Genomic DNA, 5,773 nt, shown 5'->3' with positions numbered 1-5,773 from the left:
AATTTTAGAATTGAAATGATCCACAAGCTCTGACTGAGACCCAAGGGAGGGCGGGTGTGGAAGAGAAAGCCTGAATGAATATTTCACTGGTACTTTTAGTGATACGCCGTTTTGTGAGGACGTCTGTTTGAACATGTGTGTGCGGGGCATCTGGGTAGCGTAGCGGTCTATTCCGTTGTCTACCAACACGGGGATCCCGGTTCGAATCTTGGGCGTCCCCACAGACACAATTGACCATGTCTGCGGGTGGGAAGCCGGATGTGGGTATGTGTCCTGGTCGCTGCGGTAGCGCCTCCTCTGGTACTGGGGGGAATAGCGTGATCCTCCCAAGCGTTACGTCCCCCTGGCGACACTCCTAACTGCCAGATGAAAAGAAGCGACTGGCGTCTCCACGTGTATCAGAGGAGGCATGTGGTAGTCTGCAGCCCTCCCCGGATCGGTAGAAGGGGTGGAGCAGAGATCGGGACGGCTCGGAAGAGTGAGGTAATTGGACGGATACAACGGGGGGGGGGGGGCACATGTGTGCACGGAGAGTACTCTCAAATGAAACACAGGAATGATCGGAGAGGGCAACACCAGTCACTACAACCTTAGAAATGTTCAGACCCTTGGAGATTCCAGAGTGTGCTCCTTGTGGTGTGTGGACTCCATCACATGCTGAGTCAGTCCATCGTTATCAAAAACACAACACAGTTCTTTAGTTCCTCTGTCCTGGGGTTGTCAAGATGGATCTTGAAATCACCAGCAATAACTACATAGTCAAAGTGAACACAGGTTATAGATAGTTCAGTTAAGTCATCAAGAAAGTTAGCATTGTATTTAGGTGGCCTATAGGTATTTAGAAATATAACTCAAGAAGAGGAATTCATCTGAAGAGCCACATATTCAAAAGAAGCAAATTTCCCATAAGACATCGTCTTGCATTCGAGAGAATACTTAAAAAAAATGGCAACTCCACCTCCTTTCTTATGCATTCTGTTTTTGCTCATAAAACTGATGTTGGTAGGGGTTGACTTGATAAGAACAGTTACACGGTTATCTTGGTCTAAACAAGTTTCAGTTTAAAACATACAATTGAGGTTGTGCTTGAAGATAAAATCATTGATTAAACATATTTTTTCCTGCCAAAGACCTGATGTTATTAACACTAAATTTGGTGTGTTAAGCGTATTATCTGCTTTTTTTTCTTTTTTTTTTTGGTCAGGCTGTGGCTGCTGGTGCAGAACTAGTCAGATTAGATAAAGTAGCTGTGCGCTTTGAGTACAGTTTTTTTCTGCTCCTGGATCGCCACCTTGCCGTGGTGGAGAAGCTTGCATGTACCAGTGATCCCAAGATCTTTGCTGTCTGGAGCTTGACTCTTAGTAGAATCACCCAAGGCAGATTGGTCAAGGGGGAGGTTCCAGACGAAACGCGATACAACAGAGACCTCTGCAGTGGAACTGGCGGAAGATGTCTCCAGGTCACAATGGCACTGAAGGCGGATGAAGGCTGCAACAGAGGGTGGTCCCCAATCATCTTGGTTCTTCATGCCATTGGACTATGGCCACCCCCTGCCAAGGACCGTGTGGTGGCTGCAGGCACATCAGCCGCTCCACATAAAAAGCTCTCATGCACAGGTGTCCTCTCATTTTGTGGCTCCAGGATCAGCCTCTACACCCAACTGAGGACCCAGAGGGAGGACAGTCATACCTCGACCCTGAGTGACTGCCGTTGATGATACTTCGTTCTTCCTGAAGCTAGTCAAAATGGGAATTGCAGCCCTTGGACCTGCTCCTCGCTGTCTGGGGTGGGCTGTATCAGCAACAGTGGGTCCATACCTAGTAAGCAGAGGGAGACATGAGCTGAAGGGGGGGAGGAGGTGTAAGGACCCAGTCAGTCCTAGTAGTCGGCATGCCCTGTAATTCTGACTGCAGGGAGACTGCCCTTGGTTTGTTAGGATAAGCAGGAACTTTATGTGCCACGTTGTAATATCTCGCCAATCCCTCTTATCTACATCCTTAGCTTGTGTGAGATATCGCTGTTAGGTGAGGAGGCATTCTGTATGTGTCAATCACAGTAAAGGTGGCACTGCAGGTATATTTAATTGCAGTTCTTTTTAGTAAAGTACACTGTGCCACATTGACATTTGTGCATTAATCAGTTCCTGTTATATTAACAATGCCATGGATGCTGCTAAATTGGGACAGGAATAAAATTTTATTTATGATAAGGACAATACTAAAGTCATTAAGCTTAATAAAGCTAATGCAGCTTTTCAGGTTTATCTGTTGGCTACTGGGTCATCAGTCTAGGTCATATGGATCATAGTGAATACATAGGAGATCCGAAAATGGCTTGTAAAAAATAGCTTTTTGTTTTTGCATCAAAGAAATGTAACGTATCCAGTGTGTGAAGTAACGTTCATTTACACTGTCAGTGAAATTCTGCGGGAGCATGCTGTTATCACTGACATCATCAGCGTAATCGTTTCCAAAGTCTCTCAGTGTTGAAAGTGTCACATCAAAGTACAGCGTTGGCTTAGGGATGAATCTGATCATTCTTCAGTAACCTAGCATAGCATGCTTTTCATCCACCTGCTGTTCGCTGGCCATTGCCCCACTGCTTTCTCATATCCATGTGCGTCAGCAGACATGCTGAAGCTGACCCCACTAAAGTAACATCACTGTCTCATTGTAGAGTCCCCTAGTTTTTGTGTCGAAGGCATAATGGTTCAATATTTTTCTAAGGCAAGACAAAAAAGAATAGTACATTTAAGCTGTGAATGATATAAGTAGGATGGATGAACAAGTTATATTTAATGATGATGGCTACATGATCGGTGTCATTGATGTGCCCATGACACTAGGGAATAGCCACATTCCTCCAAGAGCATTTCAAACGCACAAAGGTTATTCTAGTGGCACATATGTAGCCAAAATTTCATTTGAATCTTGGTTGTTCATCTCTTTAACCTTTATTTTGGTAATTGCTCACTACATAGTCTGCTTATTTTACAGAATGTGTGAATAATATTTGTGCAATGAAAGACGTTAGTAGAAAGATTTAGAGGTTTCCTCATGATTCATTTCTGAACAGGTAGTTATTCACAGGAGAATGTGCTCCCACTGTTTTCAGCTATTGAGTACTCTACTAAGTTTGGCAGCATTTTATTATTTTTCAGGGAAGAGGTGACCAAAAGAAAAGCCCTGGCTGATAGTTGAACTTCAGGTGTGGGAGCAACAATGCAGACACTGCCCCAACTGCAATACAGTCGACTGACGTTAGCCTCTTACAGATAATATTAATGTGCGTTGTGTATTGATCTGTCCCTCCCTCTGGCAGTGAGACCTGCAAACAAGGTGTAGCAGCTACTGTTGCTTGTGTGCCATCAGTTCAGCAGTAAACAGTTCCCACCCTTGTAAAAGTGGCAATCTCGGACCAATGCTAACGCAAGCAAAAATACATCAAATTACACAGGAATATTTTTCTATTGTGTTATTCATGGTAGGTGTGGTCCAGCTGTCCTGAGTTAGGCTGATTAACTCAGCACAGATAAGTTGGTTCCACACCCCGAACAAGGACACACCAGAGCCAGGGAGAGAGCTGAAGGGTGTGGGGATGTGGACCTATAGAGCTCCGTCCCTAAGAGTACTTTTAAATGGACATATGATTTTAGTCTTACCAATGTTTCTTAAACTTTGGTGTTTTTAAGTCTTTGTTTCAAGATTCAAGATCCTTTACTGTTACATCCATTATACAAGTATAAGAGAGTCAAATTCTTATATTTTAGCTCCTCAACATTGCAGCAACAATAGCAATAAAATAACAAAATAAAAAAGCTGTAATAATAATAAATAGTGTGCGGTATATGTGAGATCCTGTGTGTGTGTGTGTGTGTGTGTGTGTGTGTGTGTGTGTGTGTGTGTGTGTGTGTGTGTGTGTGTGTGTGTAAACTGATGATCTGCTGTGGTGACCCCTAACGGGAGCAACAATAGCAAGTCTTGAAGACCATAGGTCAGTACCAGTCAGTCCAGCAACAGGCTGTGACTTTCATGTTCATTGTGCAAAAGCCTGGTTACTTGGTGGAAAAAGCTATTCTGGAGCCTACTGGTCCAGGCTTTGTGGCTGCGGTACCGCTTGCCTGATGGTAGCAACTGAAACAGTCCATAGTTGGGGTGGCTGGGGTCTTTGAGAATCCTACGGGCTTTGCTGACACAACATCAGTTATATATGTCCTGGGTGGAGGGAAACTCACATCCACTGATGTCCTGGGCCATCCACACAACTCTGCAGCATTTTGTGGTTGTGGGCAGTACAGTTTCCATGCCAGGTAGTGATGCATCCAGTCAGGACACTCTCAGTTGTGCCTCTATAGAAGGTCCATAGAATCTTGGGCCCCATGCTGAACTTGTTCCGTCGCCTGAGGTGAAAGAGGTGTTGCTGTGCCTTTTTCACCACATGGCTGGTGTGTTCATCTCAGGTGAGGTCCTCGGTAATGTGGACACCGAGGAACTTGAAGCTCTTGACTTCTCCACAGCAGTCCCGTTGATGGTGATGGGGTCCAGCCCCCCCCCTCTTCCTGTAGTCTACAATAAATGGGCTGTTGTGCCCTCATTGACCATCTATGTTTGTGTCTTTGTTCTGGGAGCCCCAGCTGTGGTGCAGATTTGCCACAGTAGGATTGGTACCTGCCCAACAGAAGCAATGCCACATTGTCATCGCATTTCCGTCCTTTTTTTTTTTGAGTAGGAACGTATTTGCTGCTGCACTAATGTTCATCCTACCAGGTCAAAATATTTAATAATGGTATATGGAGAGTGTCTCCAACCATGGGAAAGATGACAGTTAATGTTATGTAACCTGACTCCATGGCACAGATGGATAAAACACCTATTAATTAATGGAGAAAAATCCCAGATTTCAGCTTTAACCCGGGAAAAAAAAATCATCGAGATTCAAATTTTCTGTTTTGGCCCTTATCCATGGTCTTATACTCTAGCTAATGACCAAGAGAATGAGATTAGAGGTAATAAGGTTTCTCTGCAGTGTTGCAAAGCTATCCCTTTATGATAGGCGCATGGAGTAAAGCTGCTGTATCTCTGAATTAAAAGGAGTTAAGCTAGTGGTGTGGTCATCTGGTAGGGATGTTGCCCAGACACCTCCCTCTGGAGGTATATAAAGGGTACAACCAATTGGGAGGAGACCCTGAGGCAGACACAGGTACTGCTGGTAGAATTATCAGAATCATGTTGCACTATATGGAATTTGACTCCAGTTTCATGGCTCTCTCTGTGTACTTAACAAAGAATAACAACACTACAACACAACAATCTTCAGCTATATATACAAGGATTGACTTATACAGCCAAATGAAGAGGTGATAAAGTGCAATGGTACAGAGAATATATCAGAGATGCTGAAATAGATGTTAGCAGGTTACTTACATACATGCCTGAGGTAGGTGGACATGAAAGAGTGCACCAGTGTACATACCATGTACAGTGTAGTATATACAAAATGGATGGATTTATTTAACAGTGTTAAGTGTTCATTTGAGTGACAGCCTGCAGAAAGAAACTGTTTTATGGCTCCCAGCTGGCCTTCAAAAGGCTTGAGATCCCCAGCCTGAGCAAGAGAATACAGTTGTTGGGGAGGAAAAGTCATCTTATAATTTGCTCTTCTGTACCCTCCAGTGCAGGGATGGGCAACTTTGATGATAGAGAGGGCCACAAACATTTTATCCTCACTACCAGAGGGCCAGGTTGTGACTGTGCACTTCCACCAGTGGGATATT

This window comes from Lampris incognitus, chromosome 18, assembly GCF_029633865.1.
Source record: "Lampris incognitus isolate fLamInc1 chromosome 18, fLamInc1.hap2, whole genome shotgun sequence".
NCBI classification, from domain to species: Eukaryota; Metazoa; Chordata; class Actinopteri; order Lampriformes; family Lampridae; genus Lampris; species Lampris incognitus.
Note: the sequence above shows the minus strand (reverse complement) of the source record.